General features: G+C 39.6%; 1 long non-coding RNA gene across 2 annotated transcripts; it reads right to left on the bottom strand.

Moving 5' to 3' along the window:
* Positions 1 to 7,545: 7,545 nt before the first annotated feature.
* On the bottom strand, positions 7,546 to 17,460 carry LOC140356565 (uncharacterized). 2 transcript variants are annotated; one of them, XR_011926077.1, is made up of 3 exons: positions 17,389 to 17,460; positions 17,236 to 17,301; positions 7,546 to 7,654 (listed from the first exon to the last, which is right to left on the bottom strand). It is a non-coding gene; the product is annotated as an uncharacterized lncRNA (long non-coding RNA). The 2 variants fall into 2 exon arrangements; XR_011926078.1 differs by having other exon boundaries at positions 17,236 to 17,298; positions 17,389 to 17,441.
* Positions 17,461 to 17,731: the final 271 nt, after the last annotated feature.

The raw sequence follows: 17,731 nt of genomic DNA, 5'->3' as shown, positions 1-17,731 counted from the left end.
AGTTCCAAGCGGACAAAGGAAGAGGAAAGCCGTTTAAAACCCATAGAATCCGAGCTCACGCACAAGCCTAGTAAATACAAGACTTAACGATGCTCATTTTGAATTCAACCTAATCTCTAAGTCGAATATATATCACCCTATTTCCTGGATATGTCTGCATTCTTCTGCCGAGGTTCTGCTTGCTGATGGTAAATATTTGCCAGATGCTTATGTTTTACAGTGTATGTTGACCTAGTCCGAGTCTGACATGGACGTCTAAACTTTTTGGATTTTTGGCCAAATAAAAAAAGATCCCAGGGGCCAAACTTCTCCAGACGCATTCAAACCACAAAAACAAACATGATCTCCAATAAGAATCCTATTTCAATGGAGCATATTTGTTACTGTCAACTTGATACGGCGTTCATGTTGTCAACTTTTTAGTACTGGGACTTCGTGGAATTACTACAGTAAAATGGTGACAGGGGTGTATTGCATAGCTTCCACATGCCAATCACAAATAGATCTTTATGATATCAGTGGTTTAAATAAATCCAAGAGTATAGACAGTGCAATGTTACTAGAACTATGAGAATGCAACATATACGCTACACTGTATATGTAGCGGTAAGTGACATTTTCTGGCTGCTTTCTTGTTTTGCCTCGAATGTTCCACAGTATGGCATTCTGCTCACAGTAAAAATGCATGCTTTTCAAAGAGTGAGAATTACGCCTGTATTGAATAAATGCAAGATAAAAGATTAATGCCATACTTTGGAACAGCGATAATGATGACAATATGATAATTCTTACAATACCATCACATGCAGTATTTAGTTTACTACAGACTTCCCCCAATGTTGCTTTTATATTGGGGCAGACTCACAATTATCTACTTTTACATCAATCAGGTCCTGACTAGAACCAGAAAGTACGATCACATTCGTTCTGTGCTCAAGTCTCTCCATGGCCTAGCACCAAAGTACATCTCGGAAAGGTTAGTACCATATGAACCATCTCAGACTCTGAGGACCTCAGGAACCGGCCTCCTGCTGGTGCCAGAGTCAGGACTAAACATTGACCGGCCTCCTGCTGGTGTCCAGAGTCAGGACTAAACATGGACCGGCCTCCTGCTGGTGCCAGAGTCAGGACTAAACATGGACCGGCCTCCTGCTGGTGCCCAGAGTCAGGACTAAACATGGACCGGCCTCCTGCTGGTGCCCAGAGTCAGGACTAAACATGGACCGGCCTCCTGCTGGTGCCAGAGTCAGGACTAAACATGGACCGGCCTCCTGCTGGTGCCAGAGTCAGGACTAAACATGGACCGGCCTCCTGCTGGGGCCCAGAGTCAGGACTAAACATGGACCGGCCTCCTGCTGGTGCCAGAGTCAGGACTAAACATGGACCGGCCTCCTGCTGGGGCCCAGAGTCAGGACTAAACATGGACCGGCCTCCTGCTGGTGCCAGAGTCAGGACTAAACATGGGAAATCTGAATTTCAGTTTTATGCAGCTAAAATTAGTTTGTTTGTATGTATTGTTTGTATTGTGATTCTCTGACTAATATAAATACCATTGAAGTGATGTGGAAGAAGGATACTGGTAGTGGAAGTCAAAATGCCAACCGTTGAAATGCACAATGCACCGCTCCGTATTCCACTTATACTAACGTTCTATTAGGTAACGGTGAATATATAACCTCAACTACCTGTCAGATCGAGGTGTAAAGAAAACTCGCAGAGAAATGTGGAATGCGCCCGTGCCCGAAGAGGACCATGACTGAACCGACTGTAGCCAATATCCACATGTTATACACGACGCCTGTTTCCAATAATACGGGCCTATTCGCGATGACAGGCTGAAAAGCGATTTACCTGCGCCGACTGCTCTTACGAAACGTGTCTGCGGGCCAAACTTCAGGATCGGCCGAGGAGTGAAACCCGGCACTAAATGGGCTACTGCACCATCAGCCGCGGCTCCAAGTGTCTCTCGTGATAAAGACGGATGAGGTGGAATCACGAGCAGGATTTGCAAGTCCGGCTGTCGGACTGGAGAAAGAGAGAGGCTGGGAAGAAGAGCAGAGGGAAAAGCCACAATGGAATTTTAAATGTACTGTTCAATTATTGTTTGTGTTATCTTGACAGTGTTAGTTATAGCAATTGTTTGTCGCTTGACCAACTACAACGGCAAGATGACAAGAAGTAAACAACATTATGTACAATACTGTTGCGCATCACCATCGATCAATAACATGACATCAAACCAATAAAGTAGCTCGAGTTTAGTGTCGTTAGTGGAATGCGATGACTTGTATACTCGATTACATGGTTCACCTATCTTTGCTCTGTAACACATTCTGAAGTGCGATATATACGTCAAAATACCACAATATATGATCATATTTAAACCACTTTTTGCCAATTACACCATAACCCAAAAGCTGCAGAATCACAGAAAACATTTAGTAATTTGTCACAGAAGATAAGAGAACCTTTGTGTTGCAATGCACAGTTCAAGTACAGCAGGTGAAGAGAAACGTTACACATAAACTAAATAAATAACCACTAAAAAAAAAGAGTTCTAAATAAACACTGTGCCGTGAGTGCAAAAGTGGCTCTGACTATATTTATGTTACTTTGACCCTCGTATTTGAACTACAAAAAAATAACAGAAAATTCTACTAGTGCAAGGAAAATGTATACACAATGAATATTTAGCCCCCAAAAATATTGTTCCAACTATTATTTAGTGAACAATAAGTTGATATTGTCATTATTGTGACAGGACTTTGGAATTTATGCCAAAATATCCAACATTCTGGTAATATTTTCAACCACTGCGGTTGACAAGCCAAAGAAAAAAATAATTATCAGGGTAAGAACATACTGAAGTAACATCTTAGTACAATTGTGCTTCTTGGAGAAGATGTTTCTTGTAGTTTTTGGAGTGTGTAGGCGTGCATAGTCTGTCTAGAAACTAATAGTTGTTTTCAGACTTTTACTTTTCATACTTTTACTTCAGTAGACCTTATTCTTTGTAAGTCAACAAATGCTTTATGATTAATTCATTTTTCTAATGTCTGTGGTCTACCCTTGGAAAATACCAGATTGTGTGCATTATTTCATGTTTTGTCCTTTCGATTAATTGAAATAATAAATCAGTTGCGTCCCTTTTACTCTTACTTGAGCAGTAGTTTCCACAAATTCTGTCATCGATCTACATCTATTAATGTCAACAAATAAAAAATACAAAAGGCTACTAAGAGACATCCACATTTCATACCAAAATCATTCATAATCTTTTAATATAATCATTTCTTTATCCGTCTTTATTGTTAGCTTTAATAAGATCTCCCTGGGCCGTCCGCGACAGCTCCAAGCGTCTCTTTTCAATTGAATTGTCCTGACCGAAACAAATTTTTCCACCAGTGGCTTTTTCATTATTTTCTTTGGGAATCCACATCCAAAGCAGTGTACTTAGTCTGTGTTTGGATAGATTCTGGAGCAGTCATCTGGGTTTTGTCTCTGTGCTAAATGTGCCAGGGGGAACGCACAGTCGGACTGCAGTCCCACCAGGAAATATATGGGTATCTAATATATCTCTCCTGCTCCTATTATGACAGCAACTGTGGCAGGTCTGGTGAGCGAAAAGCTACTTTTACTGGAGCTCTAACCATCATAGGGGGAAGCCACAATTCAAACAGATAGCTGGAAGGAAAGCGTTTAAGGTTTAAGTCTGTGTAACAAATAAGGCAAGGATTTGTTTCACTGTAAAAGTTAAATTGACCTTAATGCCCACAGATGATCCTAAAATTAAAAAAAAAAAAATGCTTCTTTTTTGTTTGTTTTTAATTACTTTGCATACAACAATATAAAAGTAATTCCCTAGTTACTAATCACTTCCACCAGAAATGTTGTACAATATGGCATTAATCGTGCTTTTTCAGTTACTTAGTATTGAACTATAACTTAAGTAGATCATAGTTTTGTTGTTAAAACACAATATTGATTCAAAGCAGTTTAGGTCCATTGAGTTCCTGTTCAAAACTGCAGAACGGATAAGCCCCGGCATTTCATAGTGGCATTTTATTGTAATTTAATTCTTATTTAATTGGATCAAGACAGTTCAGGTTAATGACTATACATGAAACACAGGATGTAAATATGCTGGATTAGCCGTGGGCAAACTTTCAGCCGTTGTCCTGCATTCACTCTCATAACACACTCTCATTCATACACACGTTTTTAGTGGTAGGGGAAACCTAAGTACTCGGAGACAACCTGAGCAGACACGAGAAGAAGATGCAAACTCCACACAGGCTCTGCACCACCTGGGAATCGATCCCAGGACCTTCTTGTTGTGAAGCGAGAGAACTGACCTGTGATTGTTATTTAGGTTTTATTTTTGAAACGAGACAATGTGATATTTTAGAATCCTACATGTTTCATTAAGAATCTTTCATGAAGAATTTTTCAAATAATTACAACTAAGTCCAGGGATGTGGGCAAGGATAGGGGGTAGGTGAAAACAGGAATTTTCTGAGCATGCAGGAATCAAGCAAAATAGTTGTAACAAGAACAAAGCTCATTCAAGTTGATTTAGCATAATATGTCACCTTTAATTATATTTTGAGATTAATTCAACCACATTTTTATTCTAGTAATTTGTATTTTATAGTGAACAATTACATCTGTTCTGTTAATACTGAAAGTAGAGCGAATTTGACAACAACATCTAAAAGCAAAAAAGCAAAGCATTTTCAATCAAACTTTAAATATAGGTTTATGTGTGACTGTGTGGCTCATTGGTAGAACGCTGCTGCACTTGTGCTTTGCGAGTTTGGTCCCTGACAGTTGCTTATTGTTGAGATGGGCTGTCTAGTCAGTAAAGCAAACATACAAAACCAATCTAATGGTTGAAAATGGTTGAAATAACACTGAACCCTCTGGAACAATGAGCGTCTAACTTTCTACAAACACTGGATCATCAGTTGCTCATGTATGCAAATTACATTTTTATTTTTAGATTATTTCATTTAGAGAAATCTGATTCACAAAGAAACCACTGATTCTTTTCAGGTCTTTCTGATCAAAGCAAGAGGTGAATGCTAGGTCACCATGTTGTTCATTCTTTAGAACTAATACGTACGCCCCTGTAATATGAATGTATTTTAATTGTCTGTAATGTATGCCGTTCCGTACACATGTGGAGCTCAGATGTGTAAAGCAAATTACTCTCAATTCCTTTGCTAATTTATGGTCTGCGCCGTGCACAGTGGGAGGCAAATGGCCAAATGAAAGAATGAACAAAAACAGAAACATTTCATGAGAGAAATGGCAGATCTTGAAGTCTACAGCTAATGCAAGACTCCATGAATTACTTTCTCTTTGTGTGGCCTTTCGTTCACTGCTGCACCGAGCATGAAATGGCTCTAAATTGGCTGTGTTTACCCTCCGAGGAGCGTTTTTTGGAGATCATATCCTAATCCCACAGAGAGGCGGTCCATGGGGTCGCGAGTTATTCAATTAGTCCGGGCGGTTGGGAACGCGGAGGGGCAGAGAGAGTGTGAGAACCAGAGGAGTCAGAGGGGGCAGTGTAAAGGCCACGACTGATATCTGTTAACACGGAACGGCCCGTGCAATAACTTTCATCTGGGACTGATTAAAGGGAACTATTGGCTTGGTATTGAAATGTAAGTAGCTGTAGAGAAGGATATAAGCCAGAAGGGTGCGCTAGTAGGGCATCAAGAAGGGAGAGATAAAGAATTGTGCCTGGTCATTTACTGCAAGGTTATTCGTTGTTAATAGCAAATATAGCAATAGCAAATGAGCAAACATTTAATTATTTGGAATAATATAATTTAAAACAAAAACAAAACCTTCAAACCCTGTTGGATACACTTTACCAAACATATTCTGAAATGCCTTTGATTCTTGTGTTGGTGTTGAAACATGTTTGAAAATGTACGCTGTGAAATGAGTCTTGAATCAAAACAGAAAAATCCAATTAAAATAAAAAATAAAAAAAACATTTAGACTACTACTACTTAAGATATTTTTGTCTGAGTTGATGCAATTATCAAATTGCAAATGATGCAATTATTTAAGTAACAAGATGTTCTCTGTAACCTACAAAATATTATTCCTATTCCTTTATATTTTAGACAAATTAGTTAATGAGTTTAGCAGTTCATATCCCAGTCTTTTATAAAATGGTAATGCTCCTGGATGTGTTTGTGTGATGTGAAATTACATATTTTATTTTTAATTGTACGTTCTTGTTTTATTCTATAGTAAATACTGTTTTTATTGCTCTGATGTTTTTTCCGCACTTTGTTGTTTTAAATATGCTATTTATACATATTGGATGAAAATAATGCCAATTTATATTCACACATTTTATACTAAAAAAAGTAAAAAGCATAACATTGTGCAGCCCTATTCAGCACTAGGTCAGAGATACTGATCATTTCACAGCTTCTCCTGACCATTGTAAATGACAACAGATCAGTGCATGTTACAGCTCATTTAGGCTTTTTAAGTTATAATAATCTTGTGAGTAATTATTTTTGTATTTAGTGATAGCCGTAGCTTCACATTAGTCCATTATTTGTTAACTGCTGATGCTACCGCTGCATTTTCAAAGCATATTTTCACCCAACAAGGGTCTTGTATCGTTAAAAGAATCATTTGCATTTTGTGGAAACCAAGTGACCCACTGACTTTAGATGGTTTTGCTTCTAAAGGCAAGAAATGACTGGGTTTTCTTCGAAACGCAGTGTGATCTTCTTTGTTGTAAAAAATGTAGCTCTCTTAAATCCTTGAGACGAGAGAAAAAAAAGCAGTATATTTGTGATATTTGTGCAGTGCAATGAGCTGATGGACAGTGACATTCAGACTAAACATGAAGGAGTTGCTGACAGAAGCAGAGAGAAAAGTCACTCTGCCCACATCGCTGCAGTATAAGCAAGAAACTATACTACCTATTACTTACTGCAAAATAATGACACCGATGCTTTGGAGTTCACAAAACCACATTTTCCACAAACATAAGCTACATCATTGAATAAAATCTGGACACATATTGAGATAAAAAAGGTTTTAGAGTGACCTTTTTTAAAATCTGCTGTCAAAGTTTGTCATTTAACAATTTAGTCAAACCAACTCGTAATGGCAAGCCAAAACGAACAATATAGAAGCATGTTTTATTTATTTTTTATTCCACATTTTTCATAGGTTTCTATTTTTAATAATTTTATGAGAGCTGAGGAATGAGTGCAGATTGGTCTATGGCCCACACTGACCTGAGTGGAAGTTCTCCTTCTTTCTATTTCTCTTTCTCTCTACTTACTTTGGCTCTTAGCGTGCACATTTCTGGCTCTCTTTGCAGTGTGGTACAAATGAGCCCCGCGCAGCACAGTAAGAGCAGACTGGGGGTCGATGTGCAGCCAGGCTTCACTCAGCGAGCCAGCTTCTGTCACAGCCACCAGTCCAGAGTGCGTGGCTTTACCGGAAACCAGGCGGGCTGATTGAGTTCCTGTTATTGACTTTTTTTTTACCTCTTTTGCTCTGACTTTCCCCTGTGCCAGCTGTCAGGGTCCAGACTGTAGAGAATCACACGCCCCGGCAGCACTCAGGGAACCACCGAGGCTTTCAACTCCAAATAGTCGTTAGTCATCTGAAAGCAACATGCGAGAGGTAATTAAAATATGATGGATCTGCTGTCTGAGCGGGCTGCGATCACACTGAGCGCAAACGTGTTAAAAAAAGTGGTAAAATACAGCATTACTACAAACATTACATCAGGAGTAAAAAGGGAAGAGAAGCCTTTTACTGGAGGATATCATCACGGTTACATGTGCACAACAGACCAAGGAGTGAATGGATTCTGTGGTTTTAAATCTAATCAAATTTGAACTATATTCTATGTAAATGGAAGTTGTACTGTAAATTGTCAAGTAAGCTGAATGTGTGTTGTTAGCTACATTAGCATCCAATCACAAAATCAATTATTTGCAGTTTGCTCTTATATCGAAAAAAAAATTAAATAAATATTATGCTGTATAATTACATATTTTTTGGATCTTGTTGGAACTAATGTTCACAGGGTCTGAATTTGTTTTCAAACCTACCGGTACTAGACCATCAGTTCATCTGTGGATTAGACAAAATGTCAAAGAATTCCTGAGAGAATAGTTCAAGCTCCACAAAAACCAGGACGAACACTTGAAGGTCTTTTCTTATCTTTTATGCTCTTAAACTTAATGTGAGATTTGTTAATACAATGTGTCTTGGTGACAGAAAACCATCCAACAAACGGTTACTGTACTGACAGCTTTATGACAGTTTGAACGGAGCATATTTGGTCTAGGTTAGGGTAGCCTTTGGCTTACATTAAATGAATAATAAGGGTTAAATTACTGCATTGATTCACTCTTAATTCACTTTAGTTTGGAAAACTTATCTTCCATTGGCAGATTTGCTTTACTTCACAAGCCAATGTAACTGGAATATTAGAAATCTTAATTCAAGTGATTTGAAATGTTTTCTGTGAAAGCAATTGATAAAATGTAGTATATTTAGCCAGGTGGCTTCAATGAATTTACCTTCAGGGATCAATACAGTTTTCTGATTCAGAATCAAATATTTTATAGGATCAAAAGCTTTAAAGTAATATTTAAAAGTATGAAATCTGTACTAATGTTGTAAATAATGTGATTGTGAAATACAGTAGTACCGCAAACTCCAGTATCCCGCTTTAAACTCTAAACCAGCCTGTCTTGGGGATGCTCCTGTTCAGAGCAGCCCAGAGGCAGAGGAGGTCAGGCGGTGAGAGGTAAAGCACGACTTGGCCCCGCTCCCAGCCCATAGCGCGACCGCTATGGGCTGCTGGGAGACTGAAAGATGTGTTTGTTATACAATAAGTTGTAGCAGCATTGCCATCTGGGTATAGCCCCTCAGTCAGCTCAGTGCAGACGCGTGTGCTGAGCCTGCCAGAAATAATACCAATAAAACAAAGAGGCCATTCATCCACCTCTGCAGGACGAGTTCTGCTCAGTTATGATATTAGAGCTTCAGAGGATTAGCATAGGGGCCAATGCTTTGTATCTCTTTTATGTCACATCTCAGGGAAACCAAGATCAACTGTTGCTTTGAAAAATATTAAGTTATACATTTTTTGACGCAAAATCTGACTTCTTGGGGTGTAACATCTGTGTTGTTCTGTGTTATAAGGCAGACATTTTTACAGAACACAATACAGTATGTGTTCTTATTAAACACTGAGATTGAAGTCTTAAAATGCATTAAAGAGGACATATGTTTTTTCCCCCCTGTGCATTTAGTTTTAAACCATCAATAATAATTTTACTTTTAGTTCATCGTAAACGGCAAAATAGATCCAAAACGAGTCTTCCAAACGACTTATTTTACCTGTGTCTATTGTTTTTATTGTTTTTCACATTACATGTATAACCCAGAGTCTGAAAAGAGTAGTGGGCTGGAATAGGAGGTAAATTAGCACTTAAACCTTGAATACACAAATATTTTAAAAATGCATGAATCAAAACGAGGCATTACAACAAGCTCATGAAAGTCAACTTTACATATAGTGTCCTCTTTAAGTTGTCTCCATCAGAGGATAAAAACATTTTATTGTCTGTCTAAATCACTTGACAGAATAATTCAAATGAGATTTAAAGCAATTCATTCTATTTATAGTTATGCATTATAATGATATGACATGATTGTACGTGACGTGTTCAGTTGATCTATTTTGGATCGCCATAATAGATGTATTCGAAAGGAGCTTGGCATCTGGATAATAAATGTTCTAAAACTGTACTTTAATAATTATCGATTTGTACTGCTCTATCCACCTGTCAGCTCCGCGGCCCGCCTCACGCCCTCTCCGCGCTGATTGCTTTGGCCCTGACCCCAGATGTTTGTTGACTCGGGGCATGGTTGCAGAGGGGGGCATGGACAGAGTGGAATAATCTGAATTCCTTTGAGTGGGCTCGCGGTGATGGGTGCTGGTACACATAAACACCACACACACACACACGCACGCACGCACACACACACGCACGCACACACACACACTCTCTCTCTCACTGCCCCCTCCCTCGCACTGCACACAGGCTGGTGTTGATACAGCTGGACGGAGCCTGGGTGCAGAGTGGTCAGAGGACAGGAGGCAGGTCAGGGAACTCATGTCACTCAAGCACATGTCAATAGAAAATGTCACCACTTTAAGCGTATTGGACAAGCTGATGATCTATTGGTTGTTTTCAAATCTGACCAACGATGTGCTGTAATATTCCGATATGTTCCTGTGTGGTCATATTATTTTAGTGCTGTATCTCACTGTATTCAGCAAGCAACATCGGCCGTCAAAAGGGTTCATATCATCCGAACAATGTTTTTGAAATTGAGATGTTTCGACTGCCATCAAGGTTATTTCCCTTACAGTTGCCAAGTACTGCACCGGATTAGCATTTGACTGGTTTAATTTCGGCCTAGGTTTGAAGAGGCTGTTTTAAAGGTAAATTTAAAGTAAAATGTATCTTAACCCACAAGACTAAATTCCTCTCTTAGGGCAGGACTAATCTATTTTATAATTTTATACTAAAAATAGGTTATAATGATAAAAACAATATCTTAATATCTTGAGCGGTCATAATAGTATGGCAATCCATCAAAAGCAAGAGATATATTGAGATGATATTGTCATCTCATATATTTATTGTGATATTTTGAGGACGACATGTTATTTTTTTCATTGTAAGATGTCTTGATAAGAGTTTGTTATGAATTGCTGTCATATTCTGCAGACGAAGATATAAAAGTGCTTAATAATAGTCATGTCTTCATCAAAATGGAGCAAAGGATCATGGCGTACAGTATTTTGTTCTTTCTGCTTTATTAGCTGCTGCTGCCGCCACAAAACAATGCATTTAAGCAAAGGAGCAGGTAATTTGATGTATTGTGACAGCCCACAATATCACTGCCAAAGTTGTGATGATACAATATCATATTTTTTTTCAGAAATGTGTTAAAACTCTTTAAATGTATTTGTTGAGGTCAAAGTATCAGATAAATGACACAGGCCTTTAAAATTACCCTCAAAAGTTGAGAAATATCACTTACCGTTAATTAAATTAGTGTTGCAAGTTGCAGCATTTTGAAATATACAATTATTATAAACTATACACTCAAAATCTACATTTGCATATCTTCAAAACAACATTCATGATATTATTGATAATGGTAATGATACAGTATATTTCCCAGATCCACTAACAATCATACTAGATTAGAATGTGGTCAATAGTTTAAAATGAAAGCCGTAAAAAAATAGTATAATTGAGTAATGATGAAAATAAAAACGTGTAATAGCCTTTTGCCCCACCATCTATGTGTTGCTGCTGTGAAATTGCTCAGGTGCTATTATTGTTTCTTTCTTTGTTTAATCCCAACATATACAACGGTGGAAAGAGTACTGCACATTTGAGTAAAGTGCAATTGCGTGGCTAAAATATTCATAGTGTATCATAAATCTATAGCCTTTGCATCTCCAGTTGAGACCTGTTCCCCGCTCCTCTCTGGCTCACACTCCCCTTCATCATGGGCACACTCTAAATCTACCTCCGCTCTCACCTCTCTTGTTCCTCAAGTTGACTTAGCTCAGCACAGTGCCAAAACCAACCACGGGAAGGCACATATAGACCGCAGAGGAAGCCAATATCCTCTTCAGTGTTTTCATATCACTGAGAGGCAACTCAAGCAAGCCTGGATGAAATCTAATATGACATGTATAAACTTAGATGACTTTAATATTAAAATTCCATAGATTTTAGTGGAAGATAAGGTAGCCTATATGGCTTTAAAATATCAAGAATGTGTCTAGGATAGTTCAAAGGTGTGTTAAAACTAAAAAGTAGTACAAAAACCTATATCATTGATTTTCAGTTAGATTAACTTGGTATCAAAATACTGGTACCTACAGAACAAACATAAGCAGTTTGTAGTGGGCCTACTTAAAGCAACAAATTAGATAAATTAATACATTTTCTTCATACTTTCATTCATTTTCTACCGCTTTTTCCCTTTCGGCGTCGCAGGTATCAGGAGCCTATCCCAGTGACTTTGGGCCTTAGGCAGGGGACAGTGGCCAACTCGTCGCAGGGCCTAATACATTTTATAATTTTGAATAAATTAACTTAAAATAGCAAGAGAGAAATAATTTAAGTAGCCTCTTTAGCAAGAGATAGCATTAGCACAAATTGCATTCCTGTCTTTTTTAATTTGTATGTCAATATAAACTAAAAGGAAGTCTAAATGCAAAAAGTTAATTAATTGGGAGCAGTTCACCATTATATATATATATATATATATATATATATATACACACACATACACACACACACACACACACACACACACACAGACATATATACTACTAAAGATAATGTCAAAATTGTTCTTTATGAGATAAAAGTAATAAAATCACTCAAAGTCTAATCTTTGTCCTAATTATCTGAACAATTAGTGGGATAATGCTAAATGCTAGACCTAAATACTAAAATAGTGCCAATTGTATGTGTAATTTTGACAGGAGGTGTTCAACTATATCGATCGTATGTATCTCTGTCTAAAATGGAAAGTGGAATACATTTTGAACGATTCCCATAAGTCCCACTGCCTCCGTAGTCCGCCTATACCATCTTTATCTGTGTCTGTGCAGCCGTACTGACCGCTCTGACAGGCCCAGAGCCAGTTTCCAGCTCTAGAGGACCAGCTGGTTCTAATCCAGGCCCCTGAAGAAGATTGATGAGCCTTGTTATATGTGTCCAGACAAATAGGAGCAGGGCAGTATAGACTAGGGCCATGCCAGACACCCGCTCGCTCCCTGCTATAACAGGCCGCAGTGTGGAGCAGAGGGAGTGAGTGAAAGCTTGCATGTAAACAAGGAGCAGGAGCGTGTGTGACTGTGACGTGGTGTCCTGGAACAAGTCTGAGCCTCCCCAAAACAGTTTATGAAGGCAATCAATGCTGAGAGTTGACATTTTGCTTTCTGTATGGAGAGATATTATGGCATTTTATAGTATCGGTTATCAAATGAGGCACAGAGATGAATGGTGATAAATAAAATACTCTTTTCTCAGTAAAATATCTTACTTTTACTTAATGTGAAACTGGATGTTTAGCTATGAGGATATGAATTCTACTTTGACTTCAATTACCCATGCATTTGTGATATTAACACAAAAAGTGTAAAAATAAAAGTCATACTTGGCACTAAATATGTATCTCCAAAACATAACTGTATGAACTATATGTAAAAGTGCCAGGTGCATCTTTTCTAGTGGAGTGTCCGCCACCTGGTGTCACCATGGAGATGATGTTTAAATTGCATTTAAAATAACTTGGAAAATGGGCATCCTTACTGTGAGCAGGCTCACTCCTCCACAGATCTGACTTCTTACTTGGTTTCATGTCATATTGTGGAACATTCTATGAACATCTCCAGAAAGACACGCAGATGGTGTACACTCAGTTTTACTAAAGGATGACCAAAGTTGAGATCAAACTTCCAAACTTCAGGTTTGTGGTCAATTGCTCTGCCACTGAGGCCCTATAAACTGAACTATCTAAGCAAGAATGAAACTACCGGTATGTGTTAATGTTGGACCATTACTAAACTCAGCTGCGATTAATTCATTCTAAGAAATGATAAACATGCCAATATTTTTGTATAATCAATTGTTTAATATTGCAGGCCAAAAATACACAAATAAGACAGGGATATAATTGGTTAAAACAATGCTCTTTCCCCTCGGGGCTGTTATTGGTTGTATCAGACCAGAGCAGCCTGTGGAGCGCAGCAGGACTCCCCCGAGAACACAAACCCCACAGCTCAAACACAGCGGCCCCTCTTCCTCTGTCTGTCCCACTCGCTCCTGTGATAAGGGCCCGGGCCCCTAGGAGCCACTGCCTGGTGCCAGCGCTTTCCTCTCACACAAAAACAGCTCCCAAAATGAACATATATGAGACAATATGGCACCAGCGTCCAGTATGGCCTTTCAGCTTTGTGTAGATCTAATCTCATCATGACGGATTTCTTTCCTTCTGACCAGGGAAAGGTAAAAAAAAGTCAGAAGCTTTTCATTACATTTAGCCGCCACCGCATGCTTTTACTGACAGAGAATTGTCTCAATAATTTTTTTTTTTTATCATTGACAATTTGAAAGATTGCACCACAATCTTGATTAAAATGTTATTAATTGCTGTCAAACATGCTTATGCTGTTTAATCATTCTTTAGCATTTTCATTTTACAATTAAACAAATATATTAGTGTTTCCAGCATAGATATAAGATATATTAATAAGTAAAAGATAAATAGAGATTTCCTAAAGGCGCCTAAAACAAAAAAGTATGGCCATCAACACACATTGAAAGGCTGTATCTGCGGCTAGAAGTCCTGGCTAACTCTCTGTTCTATTCCACGGTGGTGTGCATTTTTGACTGGCACAACCTGCTTCTCCTCTCCTCTCACTCTTTATTTCCAGCCTGTTTCTGTCTGAGGGCCTGCAGTTGCTCAGGTCCCCGCTCCAGAAGGGCCCCTGGGAGCTGCCACTGTAACTAAACTCACCCAAAACCAATGCATTTCTGGTGCCTGTTTACGGCGCTCACTTAAATTCTCTGCTCTTAACAGACTACAGCGTTTAACCGTTGCAGTCACCGTGTTCAATTAGATCTTCGTTAGCAGCTATTCAAACAGTGATTAGCTTGATTGTCTGAATGGTGATTTATGGGGCGCGCTGCAAGTTTTTCCATCCGCCTCGAAGGCTGTGGTGGATGTGATTTACAGACAGCGAAGTGACGAGCAGGTGTGAGCAGGCCAAGTGGAAACACAGAAAGAAATGTATCAACTATGCAAAAAAAAATGAATGAGAAGCAACAAAAAACAGTGAAAGTCAATGTTCAGCAAGTCTGTTTTAGAGGAAGCACTGGTTAAGACTCTTTCTCTATAATAAGAAGGTACTGATTCACCTGAATCTGAACAATTCAACAATTTGTATTAAAACTACACATTTTAAAGACGCTGTATCACCATCTTATAAATGTAAAAATCAGAGCCAGTTAATGTCCAAACCTACTCTTCACTTTCCTAATGCAAAGTTTATAACCGCTTTTTACAACTATCAAAGGCAAGAGTGGAGTATTGCCATCACGCCACCATGTATCAGTATCCACCATGCTAACACCACACCAGTGTTATTTCCTGGTTTGTGGCAGATAAAAACGCTTTGTATTTAGATGCAAACAGGACACACAAGCTCATTTTGACTCTAAGAGCTGTTTTACAGTATATCTGTACTGGGACAAGACATATTGTTACTTTATTACATACATTTTATTTTTAAAGAAGAACTAAATAACATTTTCACTTTATTGAATGCCTTTTTAAGTCCCTGGGATGGTTAAATGTGTATTTTGGGGGCGTTTGAAGTGTCCCTTGTAGCCCCCCTGCTGTCTCTGGGCAGAAAACACAGACCCGAAGACAACTCTCCGGAGAAACCCTGGCTCTTTTTTTTATGTTTGGCAATGTGACATTTTTTGTGTGTGATTAATATGACGAAGAATGAAAGAAACAAATGTGGGAAAGAAAAAATAAGTTTGTGGCTATTTTTCTGTCAATGTAATGGAAAGTACAGTGTGAAATGGGGGAATCCAGAATGGAACTCACGATACTGTGGCCGGCTGCACTTGGAGCCTGGCATATGTCTGCTGTGCCATAACCACCGGGCAGCACAGACAATGTATTTTCACAAGGGAGCCACTCTCGCCAGAGTTACTAGTTCTGTCTTAAGTTAATTAGACTGTCATGTATAATCCGATACAAGCATTTTATTTGTATATTGTTTAACAGGAGATGAGGAACCAATCCTGAAACCTACTTCCTTAGCATTAGATGTCCTTAAAGCTGCATTATTGACCTTAAAACCTGTGGTACTGTTTGCTTGATGTTAACGTCCATTCAATTTACTCTCTGTAAATATGGAAGTCTTAATGTTAGGCGTCAACATGACACAATTAATTAGTCTAATAGTTAGTAGAGAGAAACCAGCGTAAGGGATTGGTGCACAACAAAGTGACTGTACAAAGTAAATAACAACAAATACATTAGTACAGCAAGAATAACTAGCAGCTGGACTAATGTAACAGCATTTGTTCCAGGTCAAAACACACAAAAGTAGAACAAACTGGAAAATATTTCACTTAAATTTCCCCTTAATCTCACTATCATTTCGAGTACCTTTGTCCAGGTCGGCGATTTATCAGTTGCCCGCCCGGTTCTATGGAATTTCAGTTGTGATTCGTTGCGTTCCCATTTTCCTGCCTGTTCTTGTAATCGCAGGGAAACAGTCAGGACCTGCAGATACGCCCTGTTTATCGCAGTCAGACCAACGCGGTTCTCTCCTCTTCTAAACCTGTCTGCCAGTGCCATTAGGGCTCTGCTCCACACTACAGAGCACAGAAAGAGGGGACTATGGCATTTATGTCTGAGTTTCACTTTTAGGTGCAGTTTGAACTTGGCCATTGTCCCACGACCTTTCACAGTCGCATGTGACCGCTGTCAGATTTATGTGGTCTCATGTATAAGCTGTTTAGATGCAGACATGAAGTAAGCGCCAGAGTCTCATATTTAACCTCATCAGACACCCTCACTGATTACAAACGATAGCACTTTCCTGTGAATTTGTCAAATTTGTCAGGGGAAAAGCATGAATTTTGCCTCTGACCGCTCTGACCGCTGCACTGGCAGAGATCGGCTGTGAGCCAGACTAGCCCAGCCCAGCCCAGCACATAATCAGGGTTTGCATGGCAGGGTTAGAAACAGAAGCTTTAGTTCGCAGAGCTGTGTGCCTGCTTTGTAGCACGCCTGATTGAACCAAACAAGCTCCAGTGTCTTTAAATGTTGTGGTCGACCCTAATCCTCTCACCTCCGAGCCTCCACACACAGAGCTGCTGTCTGCGTGCTGTCTGGAGGCTCACTGTGCTCCTACAGCGCTAGCCTCAAAAGAGCGCTTGTATGTGGGGTGCAGGGCCTGGGCCTTTCCCCCCTGGCGCATGGAAATTCTTAAAGGACTGGCAGCGCTTCAGGAAAACATTACCTGTGGCAGTGTTAGCGGTGAGGAGCTGTGTGCCAGCCCTCAGCCCACTGGGACTACAACACGCCTGACAGACTCACCTCCTTGGGCCACACCAGACGCTGCACTCGGCCAGCTCCGCGTCCAAATTGCCGGTGGCGGTTCTGCTGGAAATAGAAGTACAGTGAGGCGGGCCCGTGAAATGTCTGACAGGTCTAAAAGAGCAGGACTCAAACTCCACGCGGAACACTGACCAGCAAAGTGACAGCGAATGTGTCAGTCAAACGCTCATGACACTTGCCACGCTACAGCAGACTGTTTCAACCCGGGAGAAAGTGGATTTAATGTGCGTAACAGAAATACGTCCTATGTCCACAGCGGGAGGTGTCAGTCTAAGCTGTCATTTTTATTTGATATTACTGAGGTAAGACTTTCATGATATGCTAATGCTAACTAGGATGTGCCATGCTCCAATACCTAGGGCAGGGGTGGGCAATTATTTTCCTCCGAGGGCCATATTCGAATCCAGGCAAGTAGCGGAGGGCCGGCCCGCGATCATTGGTGTGAAAAAAAAAAAAAATCCCCAAAATGAAATTT

Source organism: Eucyclogobius newberryi, unplaced genomic scaffold (genome assembly GCF_026437365.1).
Source record: "Eucyclogobius newberryi isolate DKJ021-1_F unplaced genomic scaffold, fEucNew1.0.hap1 SCAF_12, whole genome shotgun sequence".
In the NCBI taxonomy this organism is placed as follows: Eukaryota; Metazoa; Chordata; class Actinopteri; order Gobiiformes; family Gobiidae; genus Eucyclogobius; species Eucyclogobius newberryi.
Note: the sequence above shows the minus strand (reverse complement) of the source record. Positions and strands in the feature narration are given on the sequence as shown.